Source organism: Eleutherodactylus coqui, chromosome 8, assembly GCF_035609145.1.
Source record: "Eleutherodactylus coqui strain aEleCoq1 chromosome 8, aEleCoq1.hap1, whole genome shotgun sequence".
Classification (NCBI taxonomy): Eukaryota; Metazoa; Chordata; class Amphibia; order Anura; family Eleutherodactylidae; genus Eleutherodactylus; species Eleutherodactylus coqui.
The window spans coordinates 189998345-190023343 of NC_089844.1; the positions used below are offsets into that span (position 1 = coordinate 189998345).

A 24999-nucleotide genomic window follows, 5' to 3' on the forward strand; every position below is an offset into this window, starting at 1 on the left:
TAGGCCAATCAGTGGGCGACACGTCACTTGTGACGTGCCGACCACAGACCCTCTACGTGTATAATGGTATACAGATAATGTCCCCTCTACATGTTTAACGTTATACAGATAACACCCCCTCTACTTGTGTAATGGTTTACAGATAACACCCCCTCTACATGTGTACCGCTGTACAGATAACACCCCCTCTACATGTGTACCGCTGTACAGATAACATGCCCTCTACATGTCTACCATCCTTTCAAGTGATATCATGGGTCTGTTCTCTATAGCCATCCATATCTGTACAGTGCAGATATACTGTATATGCAGAGCCCTCCCTGTTATCTGTATCCTGTGCTCCTTCCTTGTATCTGTAAAGCGTGGCAGGAAATGGTTTTACTAAATTGTTTCAAGGGATGAGGAAATAAACTGATGCAAGATACTTAAGCAAAAGAGGCATCGGCAGCAAAATCTATTTCACGCATTTATATAGTACATGTACACTCTGCAGTGCTGTACATATTTCAACGCTTTTTACAGCGTACTACGCGTAGAATGGAGTCAATGAGAGTACATTGATTTTTATTCAGCCATTCACACTTACGAATATTTATCGCATGTAATACATGCACATACAGCCCTAATCTCTATGGGTTGTGTATTCAACGCTGTACATACGCAAAACATTGGACATATATGATGACGCATAAGACAATGTGGGAAATTTAAAAGAAAAAAAAAGTCACACTGTGCATGACAGTATGCATGAAGTAGGCTGTAATGTGCAGCGACAGTTGGCTCTCCTCTGGTGTTAAAACACTGTGTGATACACACAAAAATTGTAGCATATCTAAAGGTTCCATTATGTCCTCTCACTTCTCTCCCACTGGAAATTATATAATTTCCATCATGTCCCTCCTCTCCCTTCTTTCCTTCTGTAACCTATATAACATTTTCCATCATTTATGCCCTCTCACGTCTCTCCTTAAGAATTGCATGATGTCCTCCTTTCACTTCTCTCCTCCTGTAACATATATAAAGGTTTCCATCATTAGGCTGAATGAAGACAATGTCCATCTAGTGGCTGCCAGAGTAATCCCTGGATCAACTTTTGAGATAAACAAACCCGCGGGTCACCTAATGTCTATATTACTATGTTACTAATATCTATATCCTGTAATATCATAGTGCTCTAGAAATACATCTAGTCTCCTCTTAAACTCCTCTATGGATTTTCCCATCACCACATTCTCAGGCAAAGAGTTCCACAGTCTCACTGCTCTTACAGTAAAGAACCCCCTTCTGTGTTAGTGATGAAACCTGCTTTCTTCTAGATGTAGCGGATGCCCTCTTGTTACTGTCGCAGTACTTGGTATAAACATATCATGGGAGAGATCCTTGTATTGTCCCCTAATGTTTTTCTACATAGTTATTTGAACGCCCCTAACCGTCTTTTTTTCCAGGGTAAATAATTCCACTTTTGTTAGCCTCTCTGGGTATTCCAGTCCTCCCATTCTGTCTACTAATTTAGTTGCCCTTCTTTGAAACCCATCAAGCACTGTAACATCTTTCCTGAGCACCGGTGACCAGAACTGTATGTCCATGTGGGGTCTGACAAGTGCCTTATATAGTGGAAGAATATGTTCTCATTTCTTGCCCCTGTGCCTCTTTTAATGTCATGTCATGTCCCTCCTTTTCTTTCTCCCCTCCTGTAATATATATAAAGGTTTCCAAAATGCCCCCTTCTCTTCCCCCTGTAACAAATATAAAGGTTTCCATCATGGGTATTAGTGTATCTTGACGCCACCAGGAAGTCCTGGTGGAGTCAAGATTGACAGGGGGGTGACACCTCCTGTACCTGATTGGCTGCACAGCAGCCTGCCAGCTAAGTCCTGAAAGGGCACTAGAAGTTGCCTTGAAAAGACATGCAGCGGTGGCTGGTGCAAAGGCACCGCCAGAGCTCACATGGCCTTCCTGGCCACCTAAGCACAAGGCGTTATTTTACAGAGCCCAAAGCAACCTGAGAAAGGTTGTCCGGCGCCACTCCACAACTGTCTGACGCAGCAATGTACGTTGTGCATACCGACGGGTGCAGGGAGACCACAGGGCTGGGGGGGGGGGGGCACAGAGTGTGATCCGGTGAGCTGCCACTGCTTGACCACACGCCGCCAGCTTTCCCCCTACCCCCCAAACCCCAGCAGATGCGTCTTTAACGGGGAGCAGAAGCGAGGAGCCGGCCAGTTGTCATTGGGGGAGTGCCTGGCACGGATCAATCACTTCCGATGGCAGTGGAGAGCAAGCGGTGACGGCGGCATGTCTCAGCGGGGGAGCGTCCTTCACGGACCTGACACTCATGGCAGCGGATGATCAGGGGAGTTGCGAAGATGGAGGTGACAATGTGCACAGCGCAGCCAAAGCGGTGAGTCCGGCAGCTGTGAGCGGGGGACCTTAGAGTGAGGGTAACATTTGTGATGAGGCTTACATTGGTAGATGTTAATGCTGCCATGTTACAGCGGTAACATGACAGCATTTGCAAATTTAAATGTAAGCCTCATCAAAAATGTTACCCTGAGACAAAGGCTGCAAGTAACACTGACATTTTTTCCACAATGTTCTACCAGCACCTTACACCCTTGGCCCTATCGGGAGCTAGGGGTGTGACAGGGGCGTTCCTCCTGTCAAACCCCTAGCTTGCGGTGGCGTCAAGATACACTAATACTTCCATCATGTCCCCCTCTCGCTTCTCTCCTTATGTAACATATATAGTGTTCCATCATGTTCCCCCCTCTTTTTTCTACTTCTGTAACATATATAAGGGTTTCCATCATGTCACCCCTCTCCCTTTTCCCCTGTAGCATTTATATAGGTTTCCATCATGTCCCCTTCTCTCCTCATGTAACATATATAAAGGTTTCCATCATGTCCCTCCTCTCCCTTCTCTCTTTCTGTAACATCTAAAAAAGGTTTCTATCATGTCTCCTCCTCTCTGTTTTCTCCTCCCATAACATATATAAAGGTTTCCATCATGTCCTCCTCTCCCTTCTCTCTTCCTGTACTATATATAAAGGTTTCCATCATATCCTCCTCTCCCTTCCCTCCTTCTGTGATAGATGTAAAGATTCTCATATTAAAGTCCTTTTATTGTGAGTGAAAAATTTGGGTGTAGTAAACTAAAAAAAAGTATTAAAAGTGAAAAAACAAAATTCATTTTGCACATAAAAAATTATTGGTCCTGTTTTGTTATTGTATTACTAATTCAGCATTGTGAACACCATGAAGAAAATGCCAGAATTTTGTGGGGTCTTCAGCAATAAATGAATAAAAGGTGATTGTAGTAAGACACAGGTCTATCAAAGCAAAAATAAATAAACAGAATATGGTAACCAAAAAAAATGTAAACATTTGTTCAGCACTTTTTAAGCATCAGTAGGGAGACCTGGAGCCAATCGTGGGGGACAAGTGGGGAGTGGTGGATTTGAGCTCTTTATTATTTTTTGGCACACAGGGGACCCAGATTTATGAAAATGCTGTATTACATAAAATCCCTTTAACCTATTTGATTTATACACCCATGTATGTAATCCACGAAAAATGTTAATAAAAAGGAGTTATTTAAAAAAAACAAAAACAATGCAGCTTGATTAGAAAAAAGAAGTTTAATTTTTGCTGAACAGTGTGTCAGAGTGATTCTTCGTCCAAGTGCATGCACAGGGCCTTTTATTTAGGAAGGGGGCAGATATTCATTAGGTATATTAGTACTACTGATCCATAACAATATGAACCATCCCAATAATTACATCAACCATCACGTTTACCATCCCAACAACATCAACCACAGATACCATACCACATACTACAGCATGAACTACAATTACAATACCAAAAATGACATTATCTACCACATCTGCCATACCAATAAAGATCTCAACTTCATCTACCCTGCGAGCATCTACAACATGAACTATATCTACGATACCAACAATAACAACATTAACCACATCTATTATCCCAACAACAACATTTTTGAATTTACCAACACAATACTCCGATTCATATTAATTGGCAGGGACATAATCTACATTTCTGCCCATGGCATAGGGTTAACTGCTTAATGATGGGCAGATTTTAGGCCCTAATGACCAATCAATTTTTCATTGGCACATTCCTAGGGCCATATATGATTTTTTTTCGACATAGCGGTATGAGAGCTTGACACGTGTGGGATAAGTTGTATTTTCTTTTTTTTGTAAAAAAAGCATTTTAAGTCAGAGAAAGACAAAACACGTGAGGGAATGAAATGATTATACCCCACTTCCCTGAAATTAAGACCTACCCTGACAATAAGCCCTAGCAGATTTTTTTGCAGAATAATTTTTCAGGATTTGTGAGGATGTTTGAAATATAAGCCCTACTCCAAAATTAAGCCTTAGTTACAGTTAATAAAGTCAATTTAAATAGTGCCCAGGCAGCTATGCGTGTAAAAAAGTGAAATCTTTTGAAGCAAAAATTAATATAAGACCCTGTCTTATTTTCGCGGGAAAACAGGGTACCTGATTTTGAGGAGAACATAGTTTAGAACCCTTGGATACTTAGAGATTGTGGAGGTAATGGAATTCCATATAATCTTGAAATTCTATCCAGCAATACCATGTCTTCATAAATTTATATTGTGTACCTTTTAGCGATACAGTCAGGTCCTCCATCTCCAGGTTTCCCATATTATGTTGAACCATATCGAAATGGAAGTAGGCACAGTCTGTTGCCATAACCTAGAGATATTAAGGGCACAGATAAGGACACCCACTCTATGGATACCTATTGCTTGATATCCCCGTGCCTATGCCAGTTGACTACTTCTAGTAAATAAAATGCTTGGTGGTATGCCATTGAGTCAGGCAGACTCAATCCTGCCTCCAATTTAGGCCTTACGAGCAAGGAATCAGTTATGAAGGAGGTTTGTCTGCCCAAATAAATTTGTTCAATAAGGAATTAAGGTATCTGAAAAATTGTCATGGGATAGACACTGGGAAGGCCTGGCAGAAGTAGAGAAGTCTTGGAAGAATGTTCATTTTAAAGATCGAACACCTACTAAGACACAAGAATAAACCTTTTGTCCAAGTGTTCAAGTCTGATCTAATCTCTGTTAGGGACTCTGAGTGTGGACCCACTGTACTCACCAACCAGCCTGGCTTTTGGACAAGACCTGGTGTGGCTGACAGCTGATCCCAGTGGTCAGATGTACCGCAGCAATGCAATCTCAGATGTAAAATTTGCCCTTAGCTATTCAGGAAGATAACATGCCCCTTGCCTGCAAACAGGGTGATCACCCCAATAAGGATGGGCAGTGCTGGAACCTTGGGGCTAACTATCCCTGACAGAACACAGGGAGGATGTACTGAGCATAGGGCACACAAAACAGGACTGACTTATCACAGAGACGGGAACGATGCACAGACTGAAAGAAAATGGACAAACACAGGCAAAAGCACAAGGCAAAGAACATACAGAATATACAGGAAACAGGATCAAACAGACAAAACAGTCCTGTAACAGGCGACCTAGGTGTGCTGGGTGTCAGAAGCAAACACGCATGAATACTGAGGCTTAGATAAAGGATTTCCAGCTCAGCTAAATAGGAAGGTAATCACTAATTAAGCTAATTAAGCTACAGCTGCACTGAGACCACTGAGCAGAGTTAACTAGTGCAGTCTTGGTAGAAAAAAAGAAGCATACAGAAGAAGCAGAATGACACCCAGGTTCGTATGGAACAGCAAGAGGGTGGCTGACACGGATAGCAGACCTAAACAGTACCTCCCCTATTATGCCCCTTCCTCCCCCTGGATCCATGAGCTCTGGAATCATCTCCTGGGGCTATAGATTTACTAATATCAACAGAGAGTGGACCCATTCTGGAGAAGGTCGATAGCTTGTCACGTAACTTGCTACGCAACATCCAATTAAAAACAGAGAACCTCATCTAGGACCGAGCTGTCCATAACTCCACTCTTGACGCCTGCTATGGTCAGGGGAATGGTGGAGTTATTTGGTTATTTGGAAGGAGTGACATTGTCATTGCTTACTTTTAGATGAGTGGAGAGGAGCCAAAGCACTGTTGTGGCTGACTGGGAATCTCTGCATCACCTTTGTAAGATACCATAACAAAGAATTCTCTGGCAGACCTCAGAGGACTTTGAAGGGCGACAAACAGGTTGTATTGGAAGCAGGCACTTAGAATAGCAGGCTGACCCTCAATGTAACACCCTCCTAGAGCTCCAAACAAAAGAAGGATTATGAAGACAAAGCCAGGGCTGGCCTAGTAACAGAGAACTAGCAAGGAAATTTTCTCTTAGTGGAGAGTGCCTACCTTCAGATCCAGTGGCTCTGTGACAAACTGGATGGTCTTGGAAAGGATACCTCTACCCACAGTCATCACCACTAGAGGTCTCTTCAGATGTCGGGTAGAAATCTCATAGTAGCCCACCAAGGCCTGATGCACAAAATTTCCTGCTGAACCAGAATCCAGACAGGCTGACACAGGGAACTGCATACCAGAAATGGACAATGGCACAGGTAAATAGAATCCTAGAGAGGACTGGTTTATACCTAGGGTAGCCACTCCTACTGACCCTCGGCTCGAGAGCTTCCTGATTTATGAGGAAGGTTACTGACATAATGACCTGAAGCTCCACAGTACACGCAGAGTTTTTCAGAGCATGTGTGCATACACTCCTGCTTAGTTAGTTTGAGATGATCAACCTGCATGGGCTCAGAGTCACTAGACAAGAAGGTAGTAGGTAGGACAAAAACCAGTCTCTGGTACTCGGGTGCCAGGCGGATCATCCTTTTCTCCTGAATAGCTTCCTTGGTTCTCTCCTGGAATTGGAGATCAATTCTTGTGGCCAGGGAGATCAAGGTGTCCAAGGAAGCCGGATTCTCGCAACCAGCCAACTCGTCTTTGATGCGACCAGGCAAGTCCTCCCAGAATGCTGCAAACATGGTCTGATTGTTCCAACTCAACTCTGAGGCCAGGGTTCTGAACTTAATGGCGTATTGCCCCATGGTGAGACTACCTTGATGTAGGCATAGCAGAGAGGAGGAAGCCGAAACAGTATGACCAGGCTCATCAAACACCCTCCAAAACGTCTTCACAAAAAAACTTAGGTCATTGACTATAGAATTCTCTCTCTCCCAGAAAGGGTTTGCCTAGGCCAATGCCTGTCTGGAAAGGTGAGACATCATAGTGTCGTCAGTTAGGAACTGGTAGGACAACAGCTCAAAGTGTAATGAACACTGATTAATAAACAGATGGCATTGACTAGGATCTCCCTTGTAATGTGTGTGTGTATGTGTGTGTGTGGGGGGGGGGGGGGGGGGCAGATAATCGAGGACCGAATCCAGACGCGGAAACCAGCAGTGGGCACGGAGCCAGAGTTGTGTCTGCTGCGGAAGACTGCACTACCACTATGTCAGTAGATATGGAATTCAGGCAAGCATTCAGATTGTATAAGTATGACAAGATCTTTTCCTGGCTATCTCACTGCTGAACCAATTCTTGAAATAAGTCTGGGATTCCCCCGCAGGTAGGGTCAGCGGAATCAATAGCCTCAGTATACTGTTAGGGACTCTGAGTGTGAACCCACTGTGCTCATCAACCAGCTTGGTTTTTGGACCAGACCTGGTGTGGTTGGCCGCTGACCCCAGTGGTCAGATGTACCACTGCATGACAATCTCAAATGGGAAACTTGCCATTAGCTACTCAGGAAGATAGGACGCTGCCTGCCTGCAAGCAGGGCAATCGTCCCAATAAGGAAGATCCTGTGCTGCAATTTCTGGGCTAACTATCCTTGAAAAAACACAGGGACGATGTACTGAGCATTAGGGCACACAGAACAGATCTGACTTACCACAGGAATGGGAACTATGCACAGACTGGAAGGAAATGGACAAATGCACATGTAGTGGCCCAGAATTATAGGCAACTACAGAATGACTTTCATGGTTGTCTTTTGCCTTTGTGTTGTCTGCAACTTCGATGGGCATGAAGTATGTGTTGCACCTCTGCAGCACTGCAAAGGTTAATATCTGCAAATGATCCATCTATGTCTGTAAATGTATCCTTTTGTGTTGTGAGTCTGTGGTCAGATGATCATGCTTCATGTTATTAATGTTTGCAGAGTGTGAGTGTAGGAGAGAGTGAGGATTAGTCTGTGCAAGTGAGGAAGCAAGCAAGTCAAGAGAGTAAGCTAGTGGAGTCTGGAGGGCAAGTCTGTCTGGCGTTCTTCAGAGGAGGGCATGAGAGAACCTAAGATGCTTTAGGAGAAACCGTACCTTACCTTACTGAGACCCATAAGGAAGGAGGCCGAGAGGATGGCCTAATGTCTGTTTGTGGACTACTACTCTCAAGAATTCGCAGCCTTTCGAGTGAGTGTTGACAGGTCGAGAGTCGTGTCCAGGAGTGGAGCTACACAGTACCACTGAACTGTAAATGTTGGAGTTTGCAAGTAAAGCAACATTGCTGACCGTTACTGGCATTGTTTTTAACTATACTCTGTGTGTGTGGACTATCATTTCACCATACAGCTTCATTACAGAGGAAGGAACTGTGGTATCACCCATGACACAAGGACTAAGAGGTAATCTATTATGTGGGTTAACCTCCCAGTTTGCCCTTTTCTCAAGGCTTCCCCTTAGGTGATGTGTCACTGGCTACCCTCCAGGTGGGAGACAGTAGTGTCACCGTGACAAGGCCTGAGGTTCATCCCTGCTTTCTCCTAAAGCTAGGGCATGCTTCTTGGTCACTGCACACAGGCAAAAGCACAAGGCAAAGAGCACTCCGAATAAACAGATACAGGAAACAGGATCAAACAGACAAAACAGTCTTGTAACAGACGACCTAGATGTGCTGGGTATCTGAAGCAAACACATCAATGCTGAGGCCAAGATAGAGGATTCCCAGCACAGCTAAATAGGAAGGTAATCACTAATTAAGCTGCAGCTGGGCTGAGAGCATTGAGCAGCTAAATAGTGCAGTGCTGGTGGAAAATAGAAGCAAAAAGTACATTCATACTAAGGAAACACTTAGCTAACCTAAATGGATTCAAATCTCGAGGTCCAGATGAACTACATCCTAGGATACTAAAGGAGGCAGTGAAGGTAATTGCTGAACCAAGCGCCATAATCTTTGAAAATTCTTGGAGAACAGAAGTCCCAGAAGATTGGAAAAGGGCAAATGTTGTCCCTATCTTCCATAAAGGGAAGAAGGTGGATCCAGAAAACTACAGGCCTGTGAGCCTGACTTCTATACCGGGAAAGATCTTTGAACAAATTATTAAACAGCATGTATGCAAGTACTTGGATGAAAATGGAGAAATTAACCAGAGCCAGCATGGGTTTGTAACAAACAAGTCATGCCAGACTAATCTAATTTCCTTCTATGATAGTAACACTGACTGGGGTGATCAGGGAAATGCGGTGGATATAGTATATCTTGACCTTAGTAAAGCATTTGACAAAGTATCTCATACTATACTTATGGAAAAAAAAAGGCTAAATATGGGATTGAGAAGGCAACTGTTAGGTGGATTCAGAACTGACTGAGTGATCATATTCAAAGACTGGTCATAAATGGCTGCACATCCAAGTGGAAGAATGTATCAAGTGGGGTAGCACAAGGCTCTGTCCTAGGCACAGTGTTGTTCAAAATTTATAAATCATTTATAAATGATCTGGAGGAGGGAATTGATGGGAAACTGATCAAATTTGCTGATGACACAAAGCTAGCAGGGATAGCTAACACTAGGGAAGAGAGAGTATTCAAAAAGATCTAGAAAAGCTTGCACAGTGGGCAGCGACTAACAGAATGGTATTTAACAAGGAGAAATGCAAAGTCCTACATCTGGGCAAGAAAAATGAAGAAACCGCATACAGAATGGGAGGAATTGGGCTAAGCAGCAGCACATGTGAAAAAGACTTGGGTATACTAATAGATCATAGATTGAACATGAGTCAATAATGTGATGCGAAAAGGAAGTGAAAAGAACTGGTATGGAGGCGCAACACTCTAAGCTACTGGAAGATGTAGATCAAAGTCCAATGTGTGATGGTGAAAGCACTTCTTTTTTATTATTTTTTCAGAAATTAAAAACCAGCAATGGAATACGCGTTTCGGGGAAGAACCCCTTCGTCAGTTCGGCTGGATAGGACTGTGTGATAAGTACAAATAGATAATGGAGGAGTGATTAACAAAGAAAGGGGAGGAGAGGGGGAAAAAAAAAAAAAGAACAAAATTCATATACATAATGAAGTCTCACAAATGTGTCAATAAGAACAATAAATATACGATGAAAACATCGATCTAAACAGTGATAAAATATATATGAGACAAAAAACATAAAAGAATATGAGCATCCGTACATGTAAATTAACATGAGATTTATACAAAACAAATATCTGTTAAAATAGGATGAAGACAATCCTGAGTAAAATACCAATCTTAAAAGTACCAATATGAGAGCGGATGGACTCAAAATCGTGTGGTTGCTTTCAGCTGAATGGGATGACTACAGAATTAAAATGCATGTACAGCCTATTGGGAAATATGAAATGATTGCTACACCCAAGGGGGTGCATAAATAAATGTGTATATGTATGTAAAAATGAGAAGAAAAAAAAAAAAAAAGAGAAGAAAAAAAAAAAAAAAAAAAAAAATCTATTGGAAAGCTACTTCAGAATGGTGTGCATTGACAGCATTGGGTTCATGGTGTGGGATAAAGTTAGGAAGAGAAAAAAAAAAAAAAAAAAAGGAAAAAAAAAAAAAAAGGGGGGGGGGGAGAAGGGACACCTTTATGTAACCAACAAAAATGAGAATAAAACTAATTAGAAATTGAGATAAGGGGCTCACCAACAGGATGCCTAGGGGTGACACGATTCCAAAGATGTATAGAATGTGTCGGAGGTCCTGAAAATGAAGAATTGTCAGATTAGGGAAGATGTATGGATAATATATGGCAGAGGGTTCTAGCAGGGTAATTAAGTGCAGGGGGACAGTTAGAATGAACTGAGCACTGGAGGGATTTTTTTGCTCCTGATAAAGTCATACTAGGAAGGAAGGGGAAGGGGGGAGGGGGAGGGAAAGGAATTGATGTGTAAATCTATGTTATAGGATAAAAGAGAAGTTTGCTTACCTGTGTGCAGGAGGACAGGGGAGAAAAAAAAATGCTTTAACAAGGGAGCTGAGGACAAGACAGGGGTATAAATACCTGAGAGAGAGGGCGGGAAAAATAATTCAATGTTGATAGGCTTGACTAAAAAGGGGGCGTGGTTACAGGGTGCATGGATGGATTAGGGAGTTGGGAGGGGGATTCATGTACAAAGTAATTCCTATTGTTTGGTTAGTAAAGGGAGGGAGGTGTGGAGTAAGAAGAGGACTATGCTGGGGGTAAGGCAAATAAGGAAAAACTAAACAATGTCTCTACAGTGACACCTGTTGGAATGCAGCAATCCTGCAAATCAATGTTAATCTGGGGAAAGAAGGAAAGAGAGAGAGGGAAAAAAAATATAAATAAAAAAAATAAAAAATAAAATATAAAATATAAAAAATAAATAAAAAAAAAAAAAAAAAAAAAAAATTAAATAAAAAAAATAAATAAAAAAAAAAAAAATATATATATAAATAAAATAAAACCAATCAACTGTCAAAAATGCTTTCCAAACTCTCATTAAGGCCCATAGGTATAAGCGTGTTCAGTTTAAATATCCAAAATATTTCTCGTTTTCTCAGAATTTCAAATCTATTCCTTACATGGGCGGGTATTTGTTCTAAAACTGTTACAGAAAATACTTTAAAATCATTATTATGGACTGCGGTCCCATGCCTGGAAACACTATGGTTTGGATAGCTATTCTTGGTGTTTGATCTATGCTTGTTAATGCGACTTCTCAAGGTCTGGGTGGTGCGTCCAATATACTGAAGCTTGCAGGGACATTCTAGTAGATAGATTACATACGTAGATGAGCAGTTTAGAAATGATTTAATAGAAAATGTCTCTTTTGTCGTACAACTCGTAAAACTAGATCTTTTGTGGCAGATATTGTCACAACACATGCAGCTTTTCTTGCCGCATCGGAAACATCCAACTAATTTAGGAAAAAAGGTTCTCTCCTGTAATGGATGTAGTCTGCTGGTTCTAAGGTTACTGGGGGCTAAGGAGGTTTTGAGGGTGCGCGCTCTTCTGAACGTAATGCGTGGTTTAGGTGGTAAGTGACTGGAAAGGAATGGGTCCTGGAGCAATACTGGCCAATATTTTTCTAGTATTGTGCGCACCCGAGTATGACATGGGTTATAGGTGGTAATGAAATTATGGTGAAAGTCAGTGAGCTTTTCAGTAGGGATCTTAATGTCTCCAGGAGTGTCATGTTTAGCTCTATTAAAGGCTGTGTCCACCAATTTTTTAGGGTAATATTTTTGTTTGAATCTTTGTCTCAAAATCAAGCTCTGAGTATTGTAATCCTCGATCTTGGTACAGTTGCGCCTAATGCGTCTAAACTGACCGTATGGAATGTTGTTCTTCCATTTTCTGTAATGGGCGCTTCTAAAATCAAGAAAGCTATTTCCATCAACAGGTTTAAAATGAGTTTTAGTAATAATTCTCCCACTCTCATGGCCCAAAGTTAGGTCCAGGTAATCCACAGAAATAGGAGAGGTGACACCAGTGAAGGACAGGTTAAAATCATTCATATTGAGGTGATCCGTAAAGCAATTAAATTCTTCCCCTGACCCTTCCCAAATGAAAATAAGGTCATCAATGTACCGTTTATAAAAAATAATTTTCTTAGACCACATGTGTTCAGTATAGATGTATTGTCGTTCAAACTCCCCCACATATAAATTTGCGAAGCTTGGCGCAAATCGAGTACCCATAGCGGTCCCTTTTATCTGTTGGTATAATCCAGAATTAAATGCAAAAAAGTTATTCTTGAGTATGAAGGATATGGAATCGGTGATAAATTGTTTCTGTTTTTGTGGGATTGAGGGGTCCTCAGCAAGTATGGAAATGATGGTTGATATACCCCGATCGTGAGGGATATTGGAATACAGAGCAGAAACATCCAAGGTGGCCCACACATAAGCGGGTTTCCATTCTATTGGGGATAGTAATTTTATAAGTGATGGGGTATCCTTGAGGTGGGACCTCAGGCTTGTTACATATCCTTGGAGCAGGATATCTATATATTGAGATAGGTTTGAAGTAATAGAGTTTATGCCGGAGATTATGGGCCGGCCTGGGGGATTAATTGTGTCTTTATGGATTTTTGGCAAATGGTAAAAAATAGGAGTGCGAGGATGGCTAATAATGAGAAAATCCCTTTCTTTTTTATTGAGGATATTGCTATTGTATGCTGCCTGGATAAGATCAAGAAAATTCTTTTGAATTGGGATGGTTGGGTCTGAAGGGAGGGGAATGTAATAGTCTGTATCGGACAATATCCGCATGGCTTCTTGGATGTAAGTGGACCTATCCTGCAAAACTATCCCACCTCCTTTGTCTGCATTGCGGATAACCAGGTCAGAATTCTCTGTAAGGGAATTCAAGGCCAAGGATTCCTCTCTATTTAGATTATTTCTGAATATGCATGTTTTGTTAATGTTTCTGAATTCTGATGCTACAGAAGAGTAGAAGGTGTCAATAAAATTTCCTCTATGGTGAATAGGGTAAAACTTGGATTTCGGTTTGAGAGTAGTATGTATGGGTTCTGGTGAGATTGACAGAGTGGGTGGTATGTGAGGCGAACAAGTAGGGATGTCTTCATTACGAGAGGACTGAAGAATAGAAAAATGTCTTGTTAAAGTAAGTTTCCTTATAAATGTATTTATATCGACAAATAGATTGAATTCATTAAATTTAGTGCTTGGGCAAAATGAAAGGCCCTTACTGAGGAGGTCTTCTTCTGCACGGGAAAGTGTATGGTGGGATAAGTTGAAAATCTTTATGGTGCTGACTTTTTCTTTTTTGGGGTGGGGTTGTTTGGTTTTCCTACAGCCTCTTTTGCCCCTCCTTGTTTTCCTTTGGTAACTATGTCCTCTAACTTTCTTTTCTGACTCAAGGGATTGAAATAGTTTGTGATTTTCGTTGTTTTCGGACTCTGTCGGATATGGTAAGTGGGTATCGGGGTGAGAGAGGCCGGTAGGTCTAAAAAAGACTCTGAGTTGTTAAGTAGTAGAGTGGTGGATGGACTATTGGGGCATATATCTAGTTCATTTCTTGTGGTCCGTAACAAGTGAGGATCAGATCTGGGAGTATTATATATTGTGATCAAGGAATCCTCTAATGTAGGAGAGGAAATGGCAATAGTGGACGTATCTGTGTTGGGATCTGTGGTCCTTAGTGATTGTATGCTAGTATCATCGGCAAGATTCATAACTGTAGGAAAGGTTGTAGGTGGAAGTGAAAGCGAAGAGAGGGCCTTGGCCTCTTCAATGAGACAGTCAAGCGCCTCTTCGCTGTCAACAGGGGAGGATAAAATTAGAGTCCCTGTTTGGGAACTAGATGAGTTGTCTGACTGGCCTGATACGCTCTGTATTTTGGACTTGTTCTGTATTTTAAGAGTTTGTAGAGTTGGTGTGTTTGATGGCATGGTATTGATCCCTAATCTGGATCTAAGCAGATGTCCTTGCGCCTTCGGACGAGCTCCCATAGAAATGTAGGAGCGTGGGATTTTGGGGTCCACACGTTTGACATTAAGGTCCATGAGTGGAGGAATCGGAATGTCACGTGTGCTCTTGGATGGGTGTCTATTAGAGGAATTGTGGAACTGCTGGGCATAGCGAGATGTGGATGGTCTCTCAGCCTTGGGTCTGGAAAAAGTGGTATCATTGGAAAAACGATGAGTGTCGTTTTTCTTTTGTGCCCAGAACCTAATGTTCTCAGTATTGTAATCCCTACGGTCTCTCAGCCGAACTGACGAAGGGGTTCTTCCCCGAAACGCGTATTCCATTGCTGGTTTTTAATTTCTGAAAAAATAATAAAAAAGAAGTGCTTTCACCATCACACATTGGACTTTGATCTACATCTTCCAGTAGCTTAGAGTGTTGCGCCTCCATACCAGTTCTTTTCACTTCCTTTTCGCTACACTTACGCCCACACTGGTGGAGCGTCATCTGGTTGGCAGCACCTCCACCATTCAAAATACTCAATCATTGAAAACTCTTTGTACTCCATAAATATTCCACTACCCTCACTGGGTCTTGCTCCACCCTCCTTTTTCATTTCTTTTACTCAAATAATGTGATGCAGCAGGCCAAAAGGCAAACACAATTCTGGGATGTATTAAGTGAAGCATAGAGTCTAGACCATATGAGGTAATTATTCCCCCCTACTCTTCCTTAGTCAGACCTCATCTGGAATACTGTGTTCAGTTCTGGGCACCCCACTTTAAAAAAGACATAGACAAACTGGAGCAAGTTCAGAGAAGAGTTACCAAGATGGTGAGCGGCCGGCAAATCATGTCCTTTGAAGAAAGGTTAAAGGATCTGGGAATGTTTAGCTTGCAAAAAAGAAGGCTGAGGGGAGACTTAATATCTGAAGGGTTGTCACAGTGCAGAGGGATCAGCCCTATTCTCATCTGCACAAGGAAAGACTAGAAGCAATGTGATGAAACTGAAAGGGAGGAGACACAAATTAGATATTAGAAAAACCCTTCTGACAGTGAGGGTGATCAATGAGTGGAACAGGTTACCACGGGAGGTGGTGAGTTCTCCTTCAATGGTGAGTTCTCCTTCAATTTAGTCAATCCTGCACTGAGCAGGGGATTGGACCCGATGACCGTGGAGGTCCCTTCCAACTCTACCATTCTATGATTCTTTACCGCATATGTGAGCGTCCCATGCAGCAGATTTCAGTTAGGCAACATATTAGTGAAGTATTCCTGTAAAGCTTTTTGAATCTCTGTTTTTGTAAGGGGGTTTGTATGCAAGATTCATTAGGACGCCAGTGCCATGATCTACTAAAAGTTGATAGGAAAAAGAGTGACATGGTGACAAGGGCATGGTCTCAGAAAGAGATACTGTTGATAGTCGCCACCGAGAGAAGAGATAAGCTAAAGCGTTGGAGCAAGAAGTAGTCTATCCTGAAATAAGAGTTGTGAGGAGAAAAGAAAAACGTCTAGTCTTTGGTGGATGAGTGCAAGATTCGTCAGATGTCTGGTGTTTGTGTAATGTTTTGCGGAATCTGCGATAAGTAGAAGCTGGTAGACATTCAGACAAATAAGCAATGATGCAGACTTAAAGGATTATATCAGAGCACTACTGACAAAGAACTGTATTAAAGATTTTTTCAAGGAGTTTACACAGACAGTGAAAGAAGAAATAATGGAGCATAGAAAGGATGTTAAAGAAGTCTACACGAGAGTTCACACTCTTGAAGATTCCTGTACTAAAATAATTAACCACTCTGAAAAGATGAAGGAAACCCTAATACATAACCATAAGGAACTATAGCACCAAAAAGTACATATTGACGATCTGGAAAATCGCTCCAGGCGCAACAACCTCCGGAATTCAAGGGAATTCAGAGTCTGTCCCAGATATAGAAATATCAACCACCTTAACTCAGATCTTCAATAATCTTAACAGAGACGAAAATACGGACCTGGGTTTGGAAAGAGCTCACAGAGTATTCAGACCAAGATCGTCAAGTACAGATAGACCAAGGGATATTCTTTGCTGCTTCCAGAGCTTCAAAATAAAAGAGGAAATTCTCCATAAAGCCAGACTTTTGAAGAGGATTGAATATGACGATAAAGAAATTCAAATCTTCCAGGATCTCTCAAAGCTTACACTTGATTTACGAAGAAAACTTCAACCTCTCACGCGAGTTCTGAGAGAAAAAGAAATTCCATACAACTGGCTTTTTCCCTTTGGTTTGGCTATATTAAGCTACAATAGAACCTGGACTATTCGAACACCAGAAGACTTACCTTTGGTCCTGAGCAAATTGGATCGCTTGCATATTCAAATCCCAGATTGGACAACAGCAGAGGACTCAATATCCTTACCTGCCCTTCCAAAGTCAAAAAACTGGACTCAAGTCACACCAAATAAACCAAAAAAAGTGAGAAGATTGGATCCTGATCCAAGAAGAGGATATACATCAGAAAATACCTAAGGTCCTTTGTCATCTCACATTACTCAAACCCCATTTGAAAGCTAATGCTAGCTCCTTAGCGGCATTAAAACAAAAATACCTGATTCTTGTGTTTAACAATTTTTACTTCACAGGTTGAGACTACGCTGGGGGGTCTCTCTTAATCATACAATGTTATTGATCTCTGTTTATGTTATTGTTTACCATGTTAGTACAATTTTGGACAATTCTGCTTATTCTATGCATATGAGAAACAAATATATAAATGGCAGATCTACAGATAGCCTTATTTAATGTTAGAGATATCAATGTCCCTCAAAAAAGAGCTCAGATACTCCATTACCTTGAGACAAATAAAACTGATATTGCTTTCCTGCAGGAAACACATTTAAAAAAAAGCTACACACCCTTAACTAAAAATAGAACTTTCACAAGATGGTACAATGCATCCTCTGCCCTCAAGAGACATAGAGGTGTAGCAATTATTATGAGTAAAACAATTCCGTTACAGCTCATAATTGCTAAATCAGACACAGAAGGTCGGTACATTTTCCTGAAAGGTGTAATATATGAGAAAACCTTTACTTTTGTAAACATATATGCTCCAAACACCAACCAGGTAAATTTCTTTTCCTCCATACTTGACCAATTAGAAATTTTCCAAGAGGGGCACCTAATTTTGGGTGGAGACTTTAATGTACCCTTACAACCCTCTTTAGATACCTCAAACGGTGCGTCCTCAATACCTTTCTCAAAACTCAAGTTTTTTCTCGGAGTTGCATCTGGTTGATTTTTGGAGAACCTGCAATCCTGCTGCCAAGGAGTATTCCTTTTATTCCACAGTGCACAAAAAATACTCTAGGATAGATTATATATATACCCCACTCCTTGATTGGGTCTGTGACCAAGGCTGTATATGACTCTTATACTCTAATCATGCCCCCTTTTTCCTTAATCTTGAACCTTCCCCCAAGAAAAGATGTTCCATCAATTGGAAATTAAACGATAGCCTTTTTAAAAAAAGGAGGATATTGAAACCATTAAGCAAAGCATCCAAGCATATTTTAGAGAAAATGAAATCCATGCGACAAACCCTGCACTTATGTGGGAAGCCCATAAAACAGTCATCAGAGGCCTACTGATTCAAATTGGCTCCAGAAGGAAAAAGGAGAGAGAGAAAGAAATGATCACCCTCTTAGAACAAATAAAAACTTTAGAATTCCGTCACAAAAAACCCCCCAATTTACCACTAATAGAGAAAGAACTTTTCGATCTTCATACTCGGCAAAGAGAGCTCCTCAATCTAAAAACGGAAAAATACCTTTTTTACACAAGATTTAAACATTACACATTCTCAGACAAATGTGGGAAAGGTCTCGCTGCCTTAATCAAAAAACAAAACTTTAAAACTTTTATCACCAAAATCAAAGATAAAAACGAACGCTTACATTACAAAACAGAGGATGTAGCAAAGACATTCAGCTCCTACTACTCAGATCTATACAATTTAGATAAGCAAGGCAACACTAAATCCAATAAATCGGTCGCAATTCATAAAATCTTAGACTCCATTTCCCTCCCACAGATCTCAGAACCTCAAAAATTATCTCTAGCCAATCCAATCAGCTTGACTGAAATTGAAGATGCCATTAATTCACTCCCAAAGGGTAAAAGCCCCGGCCCAGATGGATTTAGCTCTGTATATTATAAAACATACAAAGAAGTCCTATCCCCACAACTTCAGCACTACTTCAATCAGATTAGCAATACAAATCACTTCTTAAAGGAATCACTAACTGCCCATATATCTCTTATTCCTAAAGAGGATAAAGACTTATCCCTCTGCAGTAGCTACAGACCTATTTCATTAATCAATAATAATATTAAACTCTATGCGAAAATCCTCGCTAATAGAATCAAGACTCTATTACCTAACCTAATTAATGCAGAACAAGTAGGTTTTATACCCCATAGAGAAGCCAAAGACAACACAACCAGAATACTCAACATAATCCATTACGCTAAGCGTACAAAAACTCCACTGGCTCTGCTCACAACCGATGCAGAAAAAGCATTCGACGGGGTAAGCTGGCTTTTTCTCAAAATCACCTTAAAAAATTTAATTTCCCGGATAACTTTATCGATAAGATTATGGCCTTATACGAGGAACCCTCAGCAAAAATCAAAATCAATGGAGAACTCTCTCCCTTATTTAATATTAACAACGGCACAAGACAAGGATGCCCTCTCTCCCCACTACTATTCATCCTCTCAATGGAAGTTTTCTCTGAAAGAATTAGGCGGAATAAACTCATAAGGGGCTCAATATGTGGACAGTAAGAACATAAAACAGCATCCTTTGCAGATGATATGCTCCTTATTCTCACTAACCCCCATAAAGCTCTCAAAACCCTATTAGAAGAATTTGAACGTTTTAGCCAAATCTCCAACGTCAAACTAAATTTGACAAAATCTGAACTTATCAATATAAACATAGACAAGACAACCTGGTCATCTCTAACCAAATTAACCCCTTTTAAAAACACTCATGTTTACAATACATATCTTGGGACAAAAATATCCCCCAATATATCTAACTTATATGACCTGAATTTCGTTCCCATCTAAGGAAAAATAGAAAGAGACTTAAATGCATGGAAATCTTTGCAAATTTCATGGTTCGGCAGGAAAAACCTAATAGAAATGATAATCCTCCCGAAAAACCTCTACCTCCTACAAGTACTACCTATAGATATCCCGCCAAATTTTTCAACAAATTGAAGAGCTTGATCATTAAATCTATTTGGTAAAGCAAAGGCCCCAGTGTAAAATATATCACTCTAATCAAGCATAGGAAACTTGGAGGTATTGGTCTACCAGACTTTGAAACTTATAAAAATGCAGTTCATCTCAACCAAATAATTGACCTAATTTATCCTCCAAAAGACAAATTATGGATTGATTTAGAACTACAGTCTTTAATTACAAAATTTCAACACCTGGTCTGGACCACCCCTTACAATAAACCCAATCTTAAAGAGACCGGAAATCCAATAACAACCCTGTCACTTAAAATATGTCAGAAATTCAACAAAAAACTAAGATTAATCCTAAATATTAGCAGATATACAGCCTTCCTAAACCTAATACCCAACAAATTTAAGCCTATTAAAAATATGCTATCAAGTATCCCCAATATCACCTCCACTTGCTCTCTGGAGTTATATGAAAATAATATATTTCTTTCCCAAAACATGCTTAAAAATAAACTAGGACTCCCTCATCTAATCGACAAAGACTTTCATATTATTAAGGACTCCATCTCCCTATACCAAGCAGATATACTTAATACTAACCATGACTTACTTTTTCATAAATTAATGTGGAAGGATTATCGCACTAAGAGGAAGATATCTGGAATTTACCAAACCCTTCTGTACAACAAAGAAACACCCTCCTATATAGCTAGCTGGGAGAGAGATTTAGATATATCATTCTCTCCAGAAGAAGTGAAACAAATCCTACAAAACTCACACTCACGCTTAATATCTACACGCTTTCAGGAACTAAACTACAAGATCATATCAAGACGGTACAAAACCCCCGAACTTCTAAACAAAATAGATCAAAACTACTCTTCACTCTGTTGGCGATGTCTCAAAACAAAAGGCACATATATACATATATGGTTCTCCTGCCCTTTACTTCAACCCTTTTGGTATGACTTGCAAGCTAGGATCAATTCTATTTTAGGAACCAAAATTACTATCACCCCAAAACTACTGCTATTAATTTCAATCCAGCTATTGGCAACATGGGAAAGACAAACTTGCTTCCATTCCTCATAAACGACGCCAAAGTATTAATTCCCAGACATTGGAAAGATAAAGATCCCCCCGTCATTCAAGAGTGGTACAATGAGCTAAATACCATAAGCAGCTATGAAAAAAATAGATGCCTCCGAGATGAAAATCTGTATAGATATCTGGAGGCTTGGAGTTAATGGCGATGCTACAAAAACAGACAGAATCTCTTACCTAATAGCAATGCATAAGCTTCCTAATGACAAACCACTCTCTTCATTGTAAGGAAAAGAGGGAGGGAGGAGCGGAGAAAAAAAAGGGAATTTTTGCTACCTGACTACATGCAGCATAGATATGCATTCTATTACAATTTACATATTGTATACCATTTGGATAATTAAACAGAATCGTCCACTTTTTGTTATTCTAATAATGCTCTACATGTTCGCAGAGAATCTGTTTTTCTTTCCCACAACCCGGCTTCCCAGGTTTCAATCCGGATAAGTGAATTTCCCTTTTTTTCTTTCTGTACCCACCCCAAAATTTATAAATAAAGAATTTATACAAAAAAAAAAAAACACATTGCGCAATGCGATTTTAACATTAACAAGTCCCATTGACCCCTAGAGAAAAAAAAACGCTGCAAATTTCACAGTGAAAAAGAGCTGTAGTGGGTAGTCACCCTTATGTATATGGGTGATCAGGCTTGACAAAGACCGCATCAGGTCGAAATGTTGCCGGATCCTCATTTTAAATACGGAACAATAAAGGTTGGTTGTAATTTTAACCGATTTTGGATGCTGCCGGATTTCCTTCTCTTCTCTTTTGCACTCTCACTGTCTGTCTCACGCTCTCTGTACATGGTTTTCATGCTGTCTCTCTTTTGCTCTCTCTCAGTCTTTGTTGGGCTCTTCACATATAGTTTTCATGCTGTCTCTCTTTTGCACTCTCTCACTGTCTGTCTCATGGTCTCTGCACATAAATGTCATGCTGTCCCTCTTTTGCATTCTCACTGTCTGTCTCGCGCTCTCAGTACATGGCTTTCATGATGTCTCTCTTTTGCTCTCTCTCAGTCTTTGCCGCGCTCTCCACAGATGATTTTCATGCTGTCTCTCTTTTGCACTCTCACTGTCTGTCTCTCGCTCTCTGTACATGGTCTTAATGCTGTCTCTCTTTTGCTCTCTCTCAGCCTTTGTTGCGCTCTCCACAGATGGTTTTCATGCTGTCTTTCTTTTGTACTCTCTCAATATCGGTCTCTCGCTCTCTGCACATGGTTTTCATGCTGTCTCTCTTTTGCACTCGCTTACTGTCTGTCTCATGGTCTCTGCACATGGATTTTATGCTGTCTCTCTTTTGCATTCTCACTGTCTGTTTTGCTCTCTCTGTTCATGGCTTTCATAATATTTCTCTTTTGCTTTCTCTCAGTCTTTGTCGCGCTCTCCGCACATAGTTTTCATACTGTCTCTGTTTTGCACTCTCTCACTGTCTGTTTTATGGTCTCTGCACATGGTTTTCAGTCTGTCTCTCTTTTGCACTCTCTCATTGTCTGTCTCGTGCTCTTAGCAAATGGTTTTCATGCTGCCTCTCTTTTGCACTCTCTCACTGTCTATCTCGCGCTCTCTGCACATGGTTTTTTAATTCTGTCTCTTTTTTGCGCTCTCTCACTATCGCTCTCTGCACATGGTTTTCATGATGTCTCTCTTTTACTCTCTCTCAGTCTTTGTTGTGCTCTCCACAGATGGTTTTCTTGCTGTCTCTCTTTTGCACCCTCTCTCAGTCTGTCTTGCTCTGTCTGGACATGATTTTCATGCTGTCTCTCTTTTGCACTCTCTCACTGTCTGTCTCATAGTCTCATAGGCTTGTATAAAAAGTCTGTTTCTGGCTTGAAGGAAAGCTGCCTTTCAATAGGTGGCACTGTGGAGGATCTATTCCATCTCTCTTATTTGCATATTACCCAGAGGAGTGTGCATGGCCATTTGAGTTTCCTCACTCCCTGTTTAGGTACTCTCCCTATGGAGAAAAGATAGCATTTCTAACTCTCATAGTTTCTGCTCATAAATTTCATGCTCTCTTTTGCACTCTCTCTCAGTCTGTCTTGCACTCTCTGCACATGGTTTTCATGCTGTTTCTCTTTTGCTCTCCCTCAGTCTTTGTTGCGCTCTCTGCAGATTGTTTTCATGCTGTCTCTTTTGCGCTGTTTGCACATGGTTTTCATGCTGTCTCTCTTTTACTCACTCTTACTATCGGTCTCTAGCTCTCTGCACATGGTTTTCATGCTGTCTCTCTTTTGCATTTTCTCACTGTCTGTCGCATGGTCTCTGCACATGGATTTCATGCTGTCTCTCTTTTGCACTCTCTCAGTGTCTGTCTTGTGCTCTCTGCACATGGTTTTCATGCTGTCTCTCTTTGGCTCTCTCTCACTATCGGTCTCTCGCTCTCTGCAGATGGTTTTCATGCTGTCTTTCTTTTGCACTCTTTCACTGTCTGTCTCTCGCTCTCTGCACATGGTTTTAATGCTGTCTGTCTTTTGCTCTCTCACTATCAGTCTCTCGCTCTCTGCACATAGATTTCATGCTGTCTCTCTTTTGCATTCTCACTGTCTGTCTCACGCTCTCTGTACATGGTTTTCATGCTGTCTCTCTTTTGCTCTCTCTCTCAGTCTTTGTTGCGCTCTTCGTGGATGATTTTAATGCTGTCTCTCTTTTCCACTCTCTCACTGTCCGTCTCGTGCTCTCTGCACATGGTTTTCATGCTGCCTCTCTTTTGCACTCTCTCACTGTCTATCTCGCGCTCTCTGCACATGTTTTTTTAATTCTGTCTCTTTTTTGCGCTCTCTCACTATCGCTCTCTCGCTCTCTGCACATGGTTTTCATGATGTCTCTCTTTTACTCTCTCTCAGTCTTTGTTGTGCTCTCCACAGATGGTTTTCTTGCTGTCTCTCTTTTGCACCCTCTCTCAGTCTGTCTTGCGCTGTCTGGACATGATTTTCATGCTGTCTCTCTTTTGCACTCTCTCACTGTCTGTCTCATAGTCTCATAGGCTTGTATAAAAAGTCTGTTTCTGGCTTGAAGGAAAACTGCCTTTCAATAGGTGGCACTGTGGAGGATTTATTCCATCTCTCTTATTTGCATATTACCCAGAGGAGTGTGCATAACCATTTGAGTTTCCTCACTCCCTGTTTAGGTACTCTCCCTATGGAGAAAAGATAGCATTTCTAACTCTCATAGTTTCTGCTCATACATTTCATGCTGTCTTTTGCACTCTCTCTCAGTCTGTCTTGCACTCTCTGCACATGGTTTTCATGCTGTTTCTCTTTTGCTCTCCCTCAGTCTTTGTTGCGCTCTCTGCAGATTGTTTTCATGCTGTCTCTTTTGCACTCTCTCAGTCTGTTTTGCGCTGTTTGCACATGGTTTTCATGCTGTCTCTCTTTTACTCACTCTTACTATCGGTCTCTAGCTCTCTGCACATGGTTTTCATGCTGTCTCTCTTTTGCATTTTCTCACTGTCTGTCGCATGGTCTCTGCACATGGATTTCATGCTGTCTCTCTTTTGCACTCTCTCAGTGTCTGTCTTGTGCTCTCTGCACATGGTTTTCATGCTGTCTCTCTTTTGCTCTCTCTCACTATCGGTCTCTCGCTCTCTGCAGATGGTTTTCATGCTGTCTTTCTTTTGCACTCTCTCACTATCAGTCTCTCGCTCTCTGCACATGGATTTCATGCTGTCTCTCTTTTGCATTCTCACTGTCTGTCTCACGCTCTCTGTACATGGTTTTCATGCTGTCTCTCTTTTGCTCTCTCTCTCAGTCTTTGTTGCGCTCTTCGTGGATGATTTTAATGCTGTCTCTCTTTTGCACTCTCTCACTGTCCGTCTTGTGCTCTCTGCACATGGTTTTCATGCTGTCTCTCTTTTGCACTCTCTCACTGTCTATCTCACACTCTCTGCACATGGTTTTCATTGTCTCTCTTTTGCACTCTCTCACTATCTGTTTCGCTCTCTGCACATAATTTTCATGCTGTCTCTCTTTTGCACTCTCTTACTGTCTGTCTCGCTCTCTGCACATAGTTTTCATGCTG

General features: G+C 41.1%; 1 protein-coding gene across 1 annotated transcript in view; it reads left to right on the top strand.

Annotated features, from left to right (window-relative positions):
• Positions 1-24999, top strand: part of TGFB1I1 (transforming growth factor beta 1 induced transcript 1) — a 78455-nt gene that overhangs the window by 15624 nt on the left and 37832 nt on the right. The window lies entirely within an intron of this gene.